We start from the raw sequence: 19842 nt of genomic DNA on the forward strand, positions 1-19842 counted from the left end.
TTCCTTCCCACACTCCTTTTTTTTAGGAACTTAGTGGTGACACCTTGCCACTTTACCAAGGCCTTATTTGTGTCCTATTTTACCACCTCAACTTTAAAAGCCCATATCGCCAGAACCCTCTCTCCCAAAATTAAAATTCAGAAATTGCCTCGAATTAAATTTCCTCTTGGGCATTTTTTTCCCCACACCATAAACCCTACGTAATTTATTTAATTACTAAACTAAACATATGAAATAATATTAACATCCAAATTATTCGGGCCATTTTCCACCCAAACCCAGACTCAAAGCCCAATACTTCCAGGCCCAAAAACTGGGGCGTTACAACTCTATCCCCCTTAAAGAAATTTCGTCCTCAAAATTTTCAAACTATCAACTAACCGTATTACACAAGTCAAACCACTATGCTTCTGCTGCGCACTCTAATTAAAAATAATTCTTAGTACGATCCAGAACGTCTAATTACCAAAGTAACAAAACATTCATTAAGTACGCATACAACTCGTAACAAACACTTAAATAAAATAAGCTTGGAAATCCTGAGCTCGATGCTCCTTGGACCCACATCTAAAGCATGCTCCTGTCTTCCTATGGCATTCACCCGGATGATGCCCGTTGCAATTCTTGCAGGTTGGAAAATGTGGTCGTGTCTTAACATGTTTCACAGAATGAGGCTCAGTCTTCTGAGAACTAGAATCCTTCCTCTTCTTACACTCCAAGCACCCTGCTTGCAGCGTTTTCCCTAATTTCCTTAACCTTGGTCTCCAATACTTCTTCTACCACTTTCCTTACTAACTCGGCGATGCCTCACCCCAAGCTCAGAAGTTACCGCTACCCGAAGTTGGCAGACTTCGCTTACCTTCAGAATCCATATCAACACTTTACATTATCAGCATGCATAACAATAACTACCAAGATCTCAATTAAAATATTTAAGTATTTATACAGATGTCTTATGCATAAAGAGTATTTCAAAGTTCTTGTTTTCGCAGTATCGTATCCTAGCTACAGTCTCAATCTTCTAAAGTTTTCGCTTTTCCCTCTTGTCTCGGTTTCTCTGATTTGATATACCCTAACTACAGAATCATAGTAGGGTCTCAGTATTATCTATAGTAGTATAACAATATTTCAGTACAGTACAGAATAAAAATACCTACAAACTTGGTGCCGGGGATTCAGTGTGCCACTTCTTCGGTTATCAAATTTTAGAAACCCAAAAAAAACTTAAACCATTTTAAGATTGAACCTTAAAACATGTATACCTTGTAAAATATCTTTGAAAAGAATTTTCCAAAACCGTTTCCAAAATACCCTTCTTGGGCCTAAGTTTAGCAAAGTTTTTCAAAAAACTTTTCGGACCCTGATCCACAGCCGAGTTGTTGTAACCAGGCTCTGATACCACTAAATGTAACACCTCACACACCCGGCTTAGAAGTTACAACCGAATCTGACGTGTCACATTGAAGCGTTATTCGAGAAGTCATGTTTTATCTAAAATCTTTCTTAGTGTTTAAAAATATTTTCGTTTTAAATTAATGTGAATGGAAGCTGCGCACCAGGTAGGATTCAAGAAAAGAGGAGGTGAGTCAATTAGACTGCTTAAGTACCTAGCTCTTCCATGATCCAATCCTAGACATGCACACATCCATTGCCACACTTTAAGTTTATTACTTGTCCACGAACAACAAATTAAGTTTAAGTCTATTTAAAATATTTATTTCCTTTGAAAACATTTACGTTGCAGAAGCTTTGCTCGGTTATCCTGATATTTTGAAAAGAAGTAACTTTTATAAAACGCGCCCTAGAGCTAACCAATTTCAAGGAATCAATTTAAGTGATGTGAATCTCAAGTTGAAAACAATTTAAGTAATTTAAAAACCCAAAATAAAAATAATAAAGCGGCCTTATTACAACTTTAACCAAAATAGAAATAATCAAAAATAAATGTGAAATTTAAAAGGAAGCTACTTGAAACTTGTTTAAAACCAGAAATTTAATCTTCATGGCCACTCTGAATCCCGCCCAGCTCCAAGTCTACCAACTAGGGCTCACCTGCAAGGATGGAAGAGAAAGGGGGTGAGTTTGGAAAACTCAGTGTGTATGGAAAACCCATCCAAAGCCCAAGTCAGCTCAAGCCCATTAGGCCAAAGCCCTATCCAGATAATACGTGGTCTTGGGTCAAGCCCTTTTCGAATCTGAACGGGCCTTAGCCCTTTTTCAGATAACAGTATGGCCCATAGGCCCATTCCAGAACAGACATATTCGTGTATACAAGCCCAACCCAGCCTATAACCAACCGCTATAGTCCACCCGTACCAGCCCTACACTCCATGTGAGGAATAGTTCAACCCACCCAGCCCTACACTCCACAGTTGCAGCATTGCTGCTCAGATATCAATAAGTTGAGGCAAAGCCTCCACTACGTGGTCAAGCCACTTTCAGTACTTCCTCTATCAATAACCCAGTCCTATGAATCAGATAATAATAACATGGCATGTAGTAAATAGTAACAGTCGAACATGCATTCAGGTCAACCTTATCAGATAATAATAACATGGCATGTAGTAAATAGTAACGGTCATACATGCATTCAGGTCAACCTTAACCCTAGGGGTATTTCAGTAATTTTGCTCCTTGGAGTAAAACTGTAAACTTTCCACCTATAAAGGTATTTCAGTAATTTTATCAGTTTTAAGGGTTCTCATGAATGTTACGGTCCTTACTAGCCCATTTGTCATTGCAGTAATTTATTTATCTCAATTTCACAATTTTAGCCATTAGGCCCTAAAACCCTTATTGGGCCCTACAGTGTCCATTAGCAATTTAAGCCCATTTAATTCAAGTTTTATGACCAGTTTACTGGTTTAAGCAGTTTCGATTCTACAGTCTCACAGAACATACTTATTGCCTATTTTTTATTATCTTTTTTTTCTCGCATGGGCCTATAAGCCCATTGGGCCCAATTTTAGTCTATCGAGGCCCAATTACCAAAGTGCACAAAATTTCACACACGACGAACTTACCACTTTGCGATTTCAGATCTAATGATTTCTAAACGTCTTGTGAGCACTCGCACACTCACAAGCCCACGAAATGCTGGAATTTCGACCTTTTGGCTTTTGCCGAATTGAACTATGAGAGGGTGTTCGATACACACCTGTTTCGCGACGAATGCTACTGAGAACCCTTATGATGTTCTACAATTGATTACCATAATTCTTAGATTGCAACCCACAACAACCAATCCCAATATTCACCTACCCATATTCAAACCATGCCCCTAAAGCCTTTAGAATCTAACCTTTTTGCCGAAAACCGATGACTAGGTCCAAGTCTAGTTGCTACAAAGATCCAAGCCTTTGATCAAACCTCTAGAAGACACTAATCACCCAAAGAAATCGTCGGTTAAAGGCCCTTAAATCCCTATGCCCAAATCGACAGCCTCTCTAGATTTTAGGGACTTCGGCTTTTCTAAATTATAAAATAAGACTAGATCTGAGGTGATGAGCACTTACCACTTATTCCTCTTTGATTTCTATGCAGATCTGATGTAGATCTATCCTCTAAATGATAGTACAACTCGAATCCAGGAGATCTAAATTTTCGGCTATGAGTCCCTAAATCTATGGTATTTTGACTTTTTAAGTGATGAAGAAGATGATGATTTGAGGTTATAACTTTGAAGTAGTGTTGCCGAAAGATACTAAGGGTTTAGAGAAGATGAAAGTTGATCAAAAAGAACAAAAATAATTGAAGGATTTTGGCTTGGAGAAATCGGCAAAAGAAGTGAGTTTTCGGGATTTCAGCTTTTATGGCAATCGGCTATGGAGGTTTTGTGGAGGATGGGATCGACAGAGGAGGTGAGTAAGGTGATCAGAAGGTTTTGGCAAGAAGAAAAAGCAAAAAGGAAGAAAGAAAATGGAGGAAAAAGAGAGGAAGAATAAATTGAAACCAAGGAGAAGGAATTTGCATTTTCGGCTTTTGTGAGAACTCAGAAAGGATGAATGATAGGGAAAGCTTTCAGGTGGCTAACCCTAATTCTCCAAGACAGAAAAAGAAAAGAACTTAACCCTAATATCAACTAAAACAATCAGCCCAACCTCCCTAAGGCCGTTGCCGAAATTCACTTAAGTGATCACATGCCCGGCACATGCCTAAAACAAAATAACAATATACCTACCTTGCAACTTGAACCCTGGACCTTTAATTCCTTCCCAGACGCCTTTTTTTTAGGAACTTAGTGGCGCCACCTTGCAACCTTACCAAGGCCTTATTTGTGTCCTATTTTACCACCTTAACTTTAAAAGCCCATATCGCCATAACCCTCTCTCCCAAAATTAAAATTTAGGAATTGCCTCGAATTAAATTTACTCTTGGGCCTTTTTTTCCCACACCATAAACCTTCGTAATTTATTTAATTACTAAACTAAACATATGAAATAATATTAACATCCAAATTATTCGGGCCATTTTCCACCCAAACCCAGACTCAAGGCCCAATACTTCCAGGCCCAAAAATCGGGGCGTTACAACTGCATCAATCATTTGCCTTGTTGAGGGGTTCACACCATTGTAGAATGTTTGAACTTGAAACCATAGAGGTAATTCATGGTGAGGACACCTTCGCAGTAGGTCCTTGTATCTCTCCCATGCATCGTAGAGAGTTTCTAAGTCCATATACACAAACGAAGAGATATCATTACGTAATTTGGCTATTTTAGTCGGCAGGAAATATTTTAATAGAAATTTTTCGGTCATTTGTTCCGAAGTAGTAATTGACCCTCGTGGTAACGAGTTCAAGCACTGTTTAGCTTTGTTCCTCAATGAAAAAGGGAATAATCGAAGATGAATTGCATCGTAAAAAACGCCATTAATTTTAAATGTATCGTAAAATTCCAAGAAATTTGCAAATGAGTGTTTGGATCCTCATCTTGCAAACCATCAAACTGAACAAATTGCTGTATCATTTGAATAGTGTTAGGTTTTAGTTCAAAATTATTTGCAGCAATAGTAGGCCTAGCTATACTTGACTCAGTTCCTGTTAAAGTAGGTTTAGCATAACCATACATAGTACGAGGAGCAGGATTTTGATTTCCTAGTTCAACAGGTATCGTAGGAGGTAGCTGATTGTCTTGGTTTTCAGCCATCTCCTCAGTTGGGGTTTGAATATTTTCCTATTGCTCGTTCTCTATGTATCTTAAGCTTCGCCTTATTTCTCTTTGGTTTTTGTGAGATGTGCGATCAATTTCTTTGCCAAAAAGTAATGGTCCTGACGGGTTTCTTCTAGTCATAAACTATAAAAACTTGCCAAGATAAAGAAAAAGTAAATTAATAAATAAAAATAAAATAGAATTAACTTGCAAGAAAAATAAATGGCTAAAGTAATAAAAATTGAGTGTTCCTAATATCTTAAATCCCTGACAATGGCGCCAAAAACTTGATCGCGATTTTCGTGACAGGTAAGTTTTATATATTTATAATTAATTCTTCTTGAAACTAACTATTATCACAATGTAGGCAAGTGTACCTATCGAACAGTAGTATAGTTTTAGCAAGATCGGATTGTCGAACCCAAAGGAACTAAAAGTACTAGTAATGACTGTCTTTTTATTATGTAGCCTAAGAATAAGGGGGTTTTGTTTTAACTAACTAATTATCTAAACTAAGAATTCACAGAAAATAGAATTGGGGAATTACTTTTGGAAAAATGATTGAATTAAAACAATACCTAAGGAAGAATCCACCTAGACTTCACTTGTTATTCTGACTCCAAATCGGACGATTTATTCATTTAATTTGTTCCGTAGAGATCCCTAAGTTATGTTATTATCCCTATTCAAGACTAATAACATCTAATACCTAGATTGAATAATTGATACTTTTCAATAATTAACACACTAGGGTTGCATTAACTTGATCTATGGATCCCCTTATTAGGTTTCACCCTAATCCGACAAAATCTTGTCACCCTATCTCTAGGTGCGTAATCAACTCCGCTTAATTATGACAAATGTAATCTTAGACAGGGTCTATTCCTCTTCTGAATTAGAGCTTATCTTGAATCAATATCCTGGGATATCAAAACAAGAATTAAGAACAAGTTAAATATTTATCATACAATTCAGAAAATAATAAAAAGATTCATCTTAGGTTTCATTCCCCTTAAGTATTTAGGGAATTTAGTTCATAACTAAAAAGCAAAACATCTCAGAAGAATAATGAATACAAAACATAAAGAAAACACAAAACTCCTGAAGGGAAATTGAGGAGAGATCTTCAGTCTTGATGGTGAATCCAACTTTTAAGATGGATCAATCGGCTTCCCTTGAGCAGTTCCCTGCCTCCTTTTCTCTGCGTCCTCCTTTCCTCTTCCTTTAGGGTGTATTTATAGGCTTTAGAATGCCTAAAAGCACTCAAAATTAGCCTTTTTTCGAATTGGACTCAACTTGGGCTTGGCAGGGACACGCCCGTGTAACACTCCCGTGTACGATTACTTCAGGCCGTGCTCGAGCCTGTAAGAATTGCACAGGTGTGTGTTCTATCCGTTTGAGTCGTGCTTCGATTCTGCCAAATTGACGCGGCCGTGTGGTCTGCCAGTGTGAGGAAGTCCAGGCCATGTTGATTTCGTACGTTGGCCCATTTTCTCCCTTTTTGGCCCATTTCTCGTTCCTTTCGCTCTCCTATGGTCTCCTAAGTATAAAACATGAAATTAAGGCATTAGGAGTATCGAATTCACCAGTTCTAAGGAAAAATCATCCCTAAAATGTGTTAAGCATGGGGTAAAAATATGTATAAATTACGGTTTATCAGTTGTCTTCCATAAACTTCTCCATATAAAGGCCCAAAGCGATACCGAACTTGGGCACACTTAACTCGCGGACTAAACTGCTGAGACAGAACTAGACTGTTCTAGGGTCATCGAAGTTGGTCATGACATCTTGAACATGGAAGGTTGAGAAAAGTTCAAGTGTAAGCTCAAAGGATGTCGACATGATGATCACAAAGAAGAGTTCCTATGGATCGACTGTCAAGAGGGCTCGAACATCATCAGCCAACAGAACTTGTTCAAGCATGGTCCAGTCAATGCAGTGGCCCACACCTAAAGGTCAGGCCCGAAGTATCTAAAAAAGTTCCTCCTGATTTCCTGGTGGAAACTGGAGGAAGGGGTGTTAGTTTTTCGAGATGGGACCCGAGAATGACGCTGCTCCTTTCTGCTTCTTCGAGGCGGGAATAGCAATCTGTTTTCCATGTGATGATGACATTGTACCTGTGTTGAAAATTTGAAACTCAACCACTACGTCCTAAAAATAGCACAGAAGTACAAAACTAAATAAGAAGATTTCATGAGACTTACGTAGTGCATGAAGTAAACAAAACTACTAAATGTATCAAGTTATAGTATTATTGGAATAATGTAATAGTAATATGAATGAATGTGTATGGGAAGCATAAATTTCATGAAACTAGGAAAAATGAAAAAGTAGAGCATAATGGAGTAACTAAAATGACAAAATTCTTATAAACAAGCAAAAGTATTCTATTGTTATAACTATGAGAATTTATTTAAAATAGGAAAATAGAGTAGAAAAATCATGAAATAAATAAACTATTCAAAGGAGATAGAGAGAAAAGAGTAAACAAACGCAAAAAGAAGGAACTTAAGGCGTCTAAATTGGTGTTGTAGGCGGTGCATGGGCATGGTGGTAGGGCGTGTAGAGTTGCAATGGCTAGGGTTAGAGGTTTTTGGGGACAGAGATGATGAATAGTGAGGGGTTTTTATAGATTTTGGGGCGCATGGCTGTGGGACACGCCCGTGTGCCCTAATTTTTGCCCATGTGTTTCGCGAATTTTTAATTTGGGCACGTCTAACATTCGGCCCATGCCTGTGTTGCTCGGGCGTGTGAGTGCACATGGCCGTGTCTCATAGCCGTGTCTCGCTTCGTTCGCTTCTCCCATGCTTGTGTACGTAGGTCCATGCCCGTGTTAACTTAACAGGTTCGCCCACGGATGATGGGTACGGGCGTGTCGCACGCCCATGCTAGTTTGACAGGTTTGCCCACGGTTTTGAGGCACGGGCGTATCGAACGCCTGTGTTGTTTTGGCAGGTTCGCCCATGGCCATGTCGCACGGCCATGGCGACTTTATCGCTTTCCGTGTTCGAAAAATTTTGCCCTATTTTCATACGGCTAAGGCACTCCCGTGTGCCTAGCCGTGTGGTATTTAGAGAGTCTGTGTACCATGATTCAGTTAGTACGTTAGATGTTAAAAACTCAAATTTAAAGAAATTAATACTGTTAGCGCTCGGGTTGCCTCCTGAAAAGCGCTTATTTATAGTCTAAACTCGACTTACTTCTCTGGTGCGTGATCATGGTGGATCAAGGAGTTTACACTCCTCATCCCTGCTATCAATTTTATCAACATAAGGTTTAAGACGAGTACCATTTAGCTTGAACATGCCAAATTTAGAGTGTTTTACCTCGACCGTACCATATGGAAAAATACTAATTACCGTAAGAGGAGTTTCTTCATTTGGTTCAGAAGTGGCGATTCGAGGATCTGCTACATCGAGTGGTACATTGTCTCCAACTTTAAGTTGATTTTTGGAGGAATTAAGCTCCTCATGGCGTGGTTTTGGTTTATCGTATTTTCTCAGTTTATGTGTTTGCCATTCATCTAGCTCCTATATTTGTAACCTTCGTTCTTCATGGATAGGTTCTTTGTTGTTGCTTGGCTTATGTATGTTCTTCAAACCTATTTTCTGCAAAGAAGGTTGCACTATATGGTTAGTTTTAGTCAAATGATTTGTACAGTCGCCTTCGATTTTTGATGTGTTATTCGAATTACGGGCTTGAAGGGTGATTGTTTCGTCTCCCACACGAAGTGTGAGTTCACCTGTGCCAATGTCAATAATTGTTCTTGCGATTGCTAAAAAGGGCCTTCCTAAAATTAAGGGGACGTTGCTATCCTCCTTTATGTCTAGAACAATGAAATCAACTTGGAATATAACTTTGTCGATTTTAACGAGTACATCTTCAATAATACCCCTAGGAAATCTGATAGTTTTATTTTCTAATTGAATGCTCATCCTAGTTTGTTTGGGTTTCCCTATACCTAGTTGCTTAAATAATTTGTAAGGTATAACATTGATACTACCCCTTAAATTAGCCAACGCATTATTAAAATCTAAACTACCAATTAAACAAGGAATTGTAAAACTCCCTAGATCTTTTAGTTTGTTAGGCAGCTTATTCTGTAGAATGGCTGAGCAGATTGAGTTCAGCACCACATGCGATGCTTCATCTAACTTTTGTTTATTTGCTAAAATCTCCTTTAAAAATTTGATTGCGTTTGGCATCTGCGAAAGGGCTTCAATAAACGGTAAGTTAATATGTAGTTTCTTTAGAAGTTTAAGGAATTTACCAAATTGTTCGTCTGAGCTGTCTTTCCTTGTCAAATTGGTGTATGGCACGCAAGGTTTATATTCTGTAATCACCAGCTTTGGTTATTGTGGCCTACCTCACCCTTACCAATACTTACCACCGTTTCTGGCCTTGGTTCTGCAACTAGCCCTTCCTCATCTTGAATGGCAATCGCGTTGAGTGCTCCCTTGGGTTAGATTCAGTGTTGCTTCGTAGGCTACCTTATGGTTGTTCGAAAATCAACTTGGCGAGCTGTCCAATTTGAGTTTCGAGCCCCTGGATTGATGATTGTTGATTTTTGAGTACGGTCTCTATATTCTAAAAAAGAGTTTCTGACACTGAAATGAATTTTTTTAGCATCTCCTCAAGGTTTGGTTTTTTCTCTTATTGGTAGGGTGGTTGTTGGAAGCCTGGATTAAAGAGCATGGTGACTGTATCGACGTTATAAACACCGGCTTTTTTTGTTGGATTTGTCCTCATGACTTGCCACTGATAGTTATTCAGTGACATCTCCTCTATAAATTCATAGGCATCTTTAGGTGTCTTATTATTGATGGTTCCGCCAGTAGTTGCGTCAACCATTTGTCGAGTCGAAGGATTCAGCCCATTATGAAAGGTTTGAACCTGTAGCCAAAGTAGTAACCCATGGTGAGGGCATCTTCTCAAGAGGTCCTTGTATCTCTCCCATGCATCGTAGAGTGTTTCTAAATCCATCTGCACAAAGGAAGAAATATCATTATGTAATTTAGCCGTTTTAGCTGGTGAAAAATATTTTAATCAAAACTTTCATTTGTTCCCAAGTAGTGATTGACCCCTATGGCAACGAGTTCAACCACTGTTTAGCTTTGTTTCTCAATGAAAAAGGGAATAACCGAAGATGAATGGCGTCATCAGAAACGCCATTAATTTTAAATGTATCACATAGTTCCAAAAAGTTTGCCAAGTGTGCGTTGGGATCCTCGTCCTGCAAACCATCAAACTAAACAAACTGTTGTATCATTTGAATTGTGTTAGGTTTCAGTTCAAAAGTATTTGTGGCTACATCCGGTCTAATTATGCTCGATCCAGTTCCTGTTAAAGAAGGTTTAGCATAATCATACATAGTGCGCGGAGTAGGATTCTGATTAACAGCAATCGCAGGAGGTAGCAGATTTTCTTGGTTTTCGGCCATCTCCTCAGTTGTAGCTGAAGAATTGTCCTCTTGCTCGTCCTCTGTGTATCTTAGGCTTCACCTTATTTCTCTTCGATTTCTCTAAACTGTGCAGTCGATTTCACCGTCAAAAAGTAGTGGTCCTGACTGGTTTCTTCTGGTCATAAACTAAAAAATCTATCAGAAGGAAATAAGAGAAAAATTAGAAAATAAAATAAAAGTTTAAATTGTAATAAAAGTAAAGTGGCTAAAGTAATAAAAATCGAGTTTTCCTATTATCCTAGGTCCCCGAAAACGGCGCCAAAAACTTGATGCGTGATATTCATAACAGGTTTTAAAGATTTATAAATGAAACGTTCTTAAGACTAACTTATTATCATGATTAAGGCAAGTGTACCTATCGAACAGTAGTATAGTTTAGAAAGACCGGATTGTCGAACCCAAAGGAACTATGAGTACTAGTATTTACTTCCTTTTTATTATCTAGCCTAAAATTTAAGAGGTTTGGTTGTCTAAACTAATTAATAACTAAGAATGCACAGAAAGAAAAACTTAAGAAAATACTTTTGGAAAAATTCAATTGATTGAGACAATACCTAAGGACAAATTCACCTAGACTTCACTTGTTATTTGACTCTAAATCAGACGATTTATTCATTTGACTTGATCCGTAGAAATATCTCTCTCGAGACTAATAACGTCTAACCCTAGGTTGAATAATTGAAATCTCTTTCTAATTAACACCCTAGAATTGCATTAACTCGATCTATGGATTCCCTTATTAGGTTTCACCCTAATCTAGCAAAATCTTGTCACCCTATCTCTAGGCGCGCAATCAACTCCACTTAATTATGACAAATTTACTCTTAGACAGGGTCTATTCCTCCTCTAAATAAGAGCTTAACTTGAATCTATATCCTGGAATATCAAAACAAATATTCAGAAAACATAATTAAGAACAAGTCAAATATTTATCATACAATTCAAATAATAATAACAAGATCTGTCTTAGGCTTCATTCCCCTTAGGTATTCAGGAGTTTAGTTCATACTTATGAAAGAAAACATCTCAAAAGCATAAAGATAACAAAACATAAGAAAACCCAAAACTCCTGAAGAAACTTGAAGGGAGATCTCCAGTCTTGATCATGAATCCGGCTCTTGAGATGGATCAATCGGCTTTCTTTGAGTAATTCCTTCCTTCCTCCTCTGCATCCCCCTTTCCTAAGTGCCTCCTTAAGCCCTGAAATAGGCTTTGGAATGCCTAAGAGCCCTCAAAATTGGCCTTTTTCGAATTGGACTAAACTTGGGTTCGGCAGGGACATGCCTGTGTGACACACCCGTGTGCGATTACTAAACGCCGTGGTCAAGGCTGTTAAATGGGCACAGGCATGTGATCCACCCGTGTAAGTCGTGCTTCGATCCTACCAAATTGACACAGCCATGTGAAACGCCCATGTGAGGAAGTCCAGGCCGTGTTGTTTTCCCATGTGGGTCTATTTTCTCCATTTTCGACCCGTTTATCACTCTTTTTACTCTCCTATGCTCTCCTAAGTATAAAACATGAATTTAAAGGATTAGAAGCATCAAATTCACCAAATCTAAGGAGAAACCATCCATAAATGCGTTAGGCATGGGGTGAAAATATGTATAAATTACGGTTTATCAATTATCAACCAATTGACATTCGAATTACCTATTATCGATAAGTACCATGATTCCAACCTTAATCACACAACATAGGTCATTTTTATACATAAAAACATAACCAAAATCAACCAAAATAAGCCAACTCATATGGCTAAATATACAAACCAAACATTGGACATTTACAAGCTAATTCAAATGGTCAAAATCATAACCAAAACATAACCAACATGACCAAAGTCCCTATACATGCCATATACTTAAATTACCAAAGTTCATAGGTATCAAGTGATAGGCGGATAGTGTGAAGCGATCTCTGACAATCCCCAAATTTGAACTAGCTTGATAACTCTATAAAATATGGGAAAAATAAATAAAGTAAGCTATAAAGCTTAGTAAGCTCGTATACAATAAACTTAATTTAATATCAAGATTATAATACAACAAATTAATTCTATCAACATTTAACATATATTAGCTAACAAAATTTTTAGATATACAATTATGACATCAATCACATTCTTCACAAGTTTCTTTGAGCCAAAACTTAAACATGTTAAGTACGTACCTGTACCATCTTATATTATTCTCAAACTCAAGAACATCTATAACAACTCGATTTTGGGCCTAGTCAAAATAGTGGTTTCGAGACCACAAATCTAATGCAAAAAAAATTATTTTTCTTATATTTTTATTAGGGAATGATTTTTTGAAAATTTCGTTTGAAAAATTTTGACATTTAGGCACTTAATTTAGCAAAAAGGTCTAAATTGCAAAAAAAATGCAAAACTTGAGTTCTAGAAGCTAGAGGTGTTTAATTGTTATGAAATATTAAATTGAAGGTCCTTAGATGGTAATTAGACCATTTGTTTAGTTAGTGGACAAAAATAGACATGAAGTAAGAGAATTTTAATGTTTTAAGAAAAGGGCATTTTGGTCATTTGGTAATTAAATGAATTAAAAAGCCAAAAATCAAGCCAAAATCTTGTCCATCTTCTCCCCCTTGTGTCAAAATTTAGACGGAAGACATATCTAGGGTTTTGTCAACTTTCAAGCTCGATTGTAAGTCCGTTCGTATTCCGTTTTTAATGCTCTTTATATTTTTAAAGCCGTTATTACTTGATCTACCTATTTCTACCACTAATTTGAGAAATGCTTAAGGTATAGGGTTTGAACCATGTTAGACATGTGTGTATTTTGATGTTTAATGGAGATTATGCAAGTTTGATGTTTGAAAAATGACTTTTGCTAAGTGGTTTTCGATGAAAATGCCTAAAAGGACCTATTTGTAAAAAGTTATAAAATGAGTAGTAAAAATGTGAAAAAATGGAAAACGTGGGCTTTTATAAGCATGAAAGAGGTTTGGATAGGCTTGGAAACCAAAGAAATTGAATCCATTTCATTTTACGAGCCTAGGGACCAAAGTATAAAAATGTCAAAGTTTAGGGGCAAAAACATAATTTTTTCCATAGTGTAATTTTTGGGTTGAATTGAACAATGTGAACATTAAATTAATTAAATTTGTTATTATAGATCAAGAGAAACAAGGTTCAGACCTAGATCGGGGGAAAAATATAGTGTCTGACGATTAGGTCCTATTTCTACTATTTTTGTACCGAAGTGAGTTTGCATGCAAATAATGCATTGTTTTAATTATATTTTTAAATGGTTTATTATTGTATGAATTGTGATTGATATTAGGGTTGAACCATAGGAATAGATAGGATACAAATGTCATGACATTAGGGTTATTGAGATTTACGTGTAAGTCCATTTCTAGGATATGGCATCGATATGACACTTCATGTAAGACTATAGCTGGGCTATTGGCATCGATACGAGATCAAATGTAAGACCATATCTAGGATATGGTATTGGCATGAAACTGTGTTTATGAGATTCTCGAGTATCCTTTAGTATTCCAAGCGGTACAATGGGTAACTTAACGAGTGTGTCAAAGGTGAATTACGTATAAATCCAATTTGAGATGACTCAGGTATGTATGTAAAACTCATACGTATGACCTAAATATGTGATGAACACTGGTTATGATTAGGTAAGCTATGTTTATAAGATCTTAAAAATATTTATGCCAATTATTATCATGTTAATTGTATGCTAAATGTTTGGATATGATGCTATTATTTGCATGGGAACTTACTAAGCTATGTAGCTTACTCCCCTTTCCTTTCCCCTGCCTTATAGTGTCACCAAGCTAGCTCGGGGATCGGAGACTGTCAGAGATCCACTTACACTATCAACAATTATTTTGGTACCAAAGATTTCAACATTTTGAGTTATGACATGTATAGGGGACTTGGTTATTTTCTTATGTGTCATAATTGAATTGGCCAAATGTTTTGGCTCATATTGGTTGATGGTTCATTTTGTGTAAGGCCATTGGAAACTGGCTACTATTGGTATAGGTGATTTATTTGATGATGCCTTTCATGGATGTGGAGCTTTACATAATTGAAGCTAATGAGTATGTGAATGTTGTGTTGGTGTCTTGGTTGTAGCTGATTTGGTTGTATGTATATGCTTGAATTAGGGTTATATTATGTTGTGTAGGTTTGTGCATCAAAGGGTGGCAAAATGGCTTGGTAAATAGCTTTATTTTTATCCACACGGGTAGGCACAAGGGCATGTGTCTAGACCATGTGTGACACATGGTCTGCCCCACCGGCATGTGTTTAGGCCGTGTGTCTCTTGTACCCTAATTTTACAAAACAGAATGCTCAAAATTGAGCAGACGGGTAGAGACACAGGCGTGTGTCTCAGCCATGTGGATGACATGGCCTCACGCATGGGCGTGTGTCCTGGGCGTGTGAAGTCTGCATCTATTTTATGAAAAATCATAATTTTTAAATCGACCATACGGCCTAACACACAGGCATGTGACTTGGCTGTGTGTCTTCAATTTGTTCTTGGGTGACAAATAAAGAGTTACATGGGGTAGGGACACGGGCGTGTGTGACCACAAGGCCTTCCCATACGAGTGTGTGACCCTTGTTTAGTGAAAAATTTTCTAAGCATTGAAATTTTTTCTAAAGTTCTAGGTTTAGTCCCAAACCACTTTCAAAGCATGTTTTGGGCATCGTAGGCTCGTATTAGGGACATTAGGAATCAATATAAAAAGTTTCAAATTGGATGGAAATTTATGTCTCGATTTTGTATGATTTCTTGCACCCTATTCTGGCGTTAAATACGGGAAGGGGTTTTCATTTAGTGGTATCAGAGATACGGTTTAGTCGATTCTCAAACTAACGTAGCGTGTATAAGAGTCTAGCTATACATACGGTAACTGAATTGTGATAGTGAGATGACTCTTGACAATTTTAAATTGTGTTTTCATATAGTAAATGTGTAACGCCCCAAAATATAGGTACTTATTTTCTATCTCTTGTGTAACTCAAATGCATGCTTGTCTCGATGGTTGAGTGTCCTGGGAGGCGCCTGGGAAGTCTTGGGTTCAAGCTTTGGTTAGTAAAAAAAGTTTTGTTTTTGCTTAAATGAAACCTTCGACTCTAGACAATTGGTTTTTAAATGATTGAGGGGAGTTCATGACATGAAAAGCTTGTTGGTCTAGGGGTTAGTGGCGTGTGGAGTGCTATGAGGGATTTGAGGTTCAAGGCCTGACAACGCAAAAGAGTATTTTGGTTTTGTTTTGCTCCTGACGTTGGGAAGGTGTTGTGGTTGGACTGAAATTGGGGTGTTGGAGGAGTGTGAAGAGTTGTGGCCCAATAATAGGGACTAGTTAGAGGGAATTTCGGCTGGTAGGGATTTGGATGAGTAGGATATGGTTGAGTGATCTTAAGAGTAATACGAGGAGAGAAATTAGGAGTTTTGAATGGAGTGGTAGTGGGTGTGCCGAATTTGGACTCTCACTTCTGGCAATTTTCAGCTTTTGAGCAAAAGCTGGGGGTTTGGTCATTTCTTTTTCGGTTCTTCTCTCCTTGATGTGTATTCCTACCTTTTTGGTTTTGGTTTTGGCTGTTTCATTTTTTTCATTTTGGTCTTTTTCGGATTGTTCTCCTTTAACGTTTTTGGTCACCGATTTCCTTGGCTCCTCTTCTCTCTCATATCAAGTCTCTTTGGCCGAATTTCTCTGCTTTGGTGATTAGCCGACTTGTAACACCCCTAACCCATAACCATCGTAGGAATAGGATATGAGGTATTAACTGACTTATAACTTAGATTCGAACAACCACATAACAAAAATCATCTCAATTCAACAAAATATAGAGCTTTCATATTTAACACAAATTTAAAACAATCAATCAAGGTTTAATCATACCTTCAGGATCAATTTGAATACATATGAAAGTTCCAAAACTTATAAAACTTTTCAACTTTTAAAAGGTCACACGCCCGTGTGAACAGGTCGTGTGCCTCACCCGGCCTTAGACATGCCCGTGTGTCTAAGCCGTGTCAAAACAGGGCATAGCTACTGACACACGGTTACAAGACATGCCTGTTTTCCTTGGCCGTGGTTGAGCCTGACTTGGGCCACATGGCTAGCCACACGCTCGTGTACTTTGGACGTGTTCGCGCCTAACTTACAATTGTAGGGTAACCCCAGGGGACACACAACCGTGCAACATAGCCGTGTATCGCACACGGCTAAGACACACACTCGTGTCTCTGATCTTACGGACAAAAATAGGCCATTTGAATAGCCAATTTGCCAGCCCAAATTTGGGTCAACCTACAAGCAAAGAAATAAGCATATATGTACCATCATTTCAGCCAGTTTTATGCCAAAACATTTCCTTCCATACATCATTCAATCTCAAGCTAAACTTACCAAAACTTTCCAACTAAAACATACCACAATTGCATATTAACATCACATACCATAAGCCATTATCAACTATGAATTTAAACACCAACTAGCCAAATCACATGGCTAGGTATATACATCACAAAACATAATCCCACAACCACTAGCCTAGACATGCCCTGCTTTAAAAATATACATTTTCAAGTACCCAAAATGAGGTTTGATAGTGTGGTGACAATCCTTGACGATCCCCGATCTTGCAGTAGCTTTGATATCTATACAACAATGCAAACACACACAAAGTAAGCTTTCATGAGCTTATTAAGCTCGTAACAGAACATCCAATATATATAAAATATAAAACATAAATACATAAATACTTATAAAATTATTAACTCATCCAACAAGTCCATGCCAACATCATCTATATGTTTATATCAATTCAATAAACTTCTTATACATTTTACCATCTACCATATAGGTATTATACCTACCTGACATTCTCGTATTCATTTGTTTTCATTCTCACCTCTTGTTCGAATATTTTAAGACTTTAGTCCCTAATTCACATTTTCACATTTTCAAACTAGCCCTCACATTTTCACATTTCGACACTTTAGTCCCTAATTCACAAAATCACAAAATACACAAAATTTGCTTATACACAAGCTGAACCGAATTTTCATAGCTCTCATACAAGTCAATACATTTCTTATATTTTAGTCCCTTAAAATAACATTTTTACAAATTAGCCCAATTTACTCACTTTCATCAAAAATTCAAAGAGAACATATGTCAATCCAACACATATCTTTCATAATTCATCAACTAACATCAGAAATCTCATAGTTTCATCAATGGCATATCCCAAAATCATTAACAAAATAAAAAATTGAAGCATGAGTTTGATAGTATATGAAGCAACGATCACAAAAACATAAAAATTATCAAAAACCAAACAAAACTCATACCTTAATCAATGAATGAAATGGCCGCACCCTAGGTGTTCTTTTTCTTTTATTTCCTTTGCTATTTTCGGCTATGGAACATGAATAATAGCCAATTTCATGCTTTGGTTTTATTAAACATATATTAATTCATCATTTACCATTTTACCCTTAGCTTTATAACATTTATAACATTAATAACAAGGCCATTAATGTCCACTCATAAGTTCAATCGTCAAATAACAACATAAAGACCTCTCATTTAATAAGCCAAGTCAAATAGGCACTTTTAACAAACAGCAGACAACTTTTACAATTTACGCGATTAGGTCCTTTTTGCAAATTAAGAACAAAAGCAGTTAAATTTTCACACATGTCAATTCACTTAAAATAGGCACGAAAAATAATTATTAAAATATTTTTCTAACTAGGATTTGTGGTCCCGAAACCACTATTCTAATTAGGGTCAAAACCGGACTGTTACAATTCTCCCCCTTTAGGGATTTTCGTCCTTGAAAATCTTACCGTTAAACAAACTCGAATATTATTGTCTCATAATATCTTCAGGCTTCCACGTGGCCTCTTCAATACCGTGTTGCTGCCACATCACTTTAACTAACAAAATTTTCTTGTTTCGCAGCTCTTTAACCTCGTGAGCTAAAATACAGATTGGCTTTTCTTCGTAAGTCATATCAGGCTGAATCTCTATCTCAGACGGAGGAATCACATATGAAGGATCGGATATGTGTCGTCAAAGCGTCAAAGCATTGATACGTGAAACACATCATGAATCTTTTCTAGCTCTGGTGGCAATAACAATCTATACGCTACCGGCCCAATACGCTCAATAATTTCATACTGCCCAATGAATCTCGGACTCAATTTGCCGAACCGAAGTACTTTCTTCCACAGAGATACTTTCAAAAACACTTTGTCGACGATTTCAAATTCAATATCTTTCCTTTTCAAATCGGCATAAGATTTTTGATGGTCAGAAGCTGTTTTTAAGCTATCTCGGATCACTTTTACTTTCTGTTCAGTTTCATTTATCAAATCAACCCCATGAATCTTATTTTCACTAAGCTCAGTCCAATACAAAGGTGTACGACATATGCAACCATATAAAGCTTTTTACGGTGCCATTTTAATGCTCGACTGGAAACTGTTATCATAAGCGAATTCAATTAAAGGTAGAATTGTTCCCACGTACCTTCAAACTCAAGAATACAACATCTCAACATATCCTTGAGTATCTTAATAATCCATTCGGATTGACCATCCGTTTGCGGGTGAAAATCAGTACTAAAATGTAATTTAGTACCCAGAACATCTTGTAACTTCTTCCAGAATCGTGATGTGAATCTCGGATCTCTATCTGATACAATAGATAATGGTACAACATGCAATCATACAATATCGAAAATGTATAACTCAGCCAACTTATCTAGTGAGTAACCAGATCGCACTGGAATAAAATGAGCTGATTTTGTCAATCGATCAACTACAACCCAGATTGCATCTTTCTTTCTCGGAGACAGAGGCAAACCCGAAACAAAATCCATGGTCACTAGATCCCATTTCCATTCCGGAACTATAATCGGTTGTAATGACCCCGATGGCACTTGATGTTTAGTTTTAACTTGTTGACAAATTAAAGATTTAGAAACAAATTCAAAGATATCTCTTTTCATTCTGAACCACCAATAGTGTTTCAGATCATTATACATTTTCATACTACCCGGATGCACAAATAAATGACTACTGTGAGCTTCACTCAGAATCATTTGAATTCATTTTTGGATTTCTCAGAATACAAATTTCACTTAAACAATCATCTTTATCAACTCTAAATTCTGAACCAATCTCTACATCACACTGAGCTTGTTTAGCTAAAATC

The 19842-nt window shown here is 37.2% G+C and overlaps 2 non-coding genes across 2 annotated transcripts; both read left to right on the forward strand.

The window, feature by feature from the left end:
- Positions 1-4603: 4603 nt before the first annotated feature.
- On the forward strand, positions 4604-4709 carry LOC128294424 (small nucleolar RNA R71). Its single transcript, XR_008284735.1, has one exon. It is a non-coding gene; the product is annotated as a small nucleolar RNA R71 (small nucleolar RNA).
- Positions 4710-10059: 5350 nt separating this feature from the next.
- LOC128294775 (small nucleolar RNA R71) lies at positions 10060-10165 on the forward strand. Its single transcript, XR_008285082.1, has one exon. It is a non-coding gene; the product is annotated as a small nucleolar RNA R71 (small nucleolar RNA).
- Positions 10166-19842: the final 9677 nt, after the last annotated feature.

The sequence above is a fragment of the Gossypium arboreum genome, chromosome 6 (genome assembly GCF_025698485.1).
Source record: "Gossypium arboreum isolate Shixiya-1 chromosome 6, ASM2569848v2, whole genome shotgun sequence".
In the NCBI taxonomy this organism is placed as follows: domain Eukaryota; kingdom Viridiplantae; phylum Streptophyta; class Magnoliopsida; order Malvales; family Malvaceae; genus Gossypium; species Gossypium arboreum.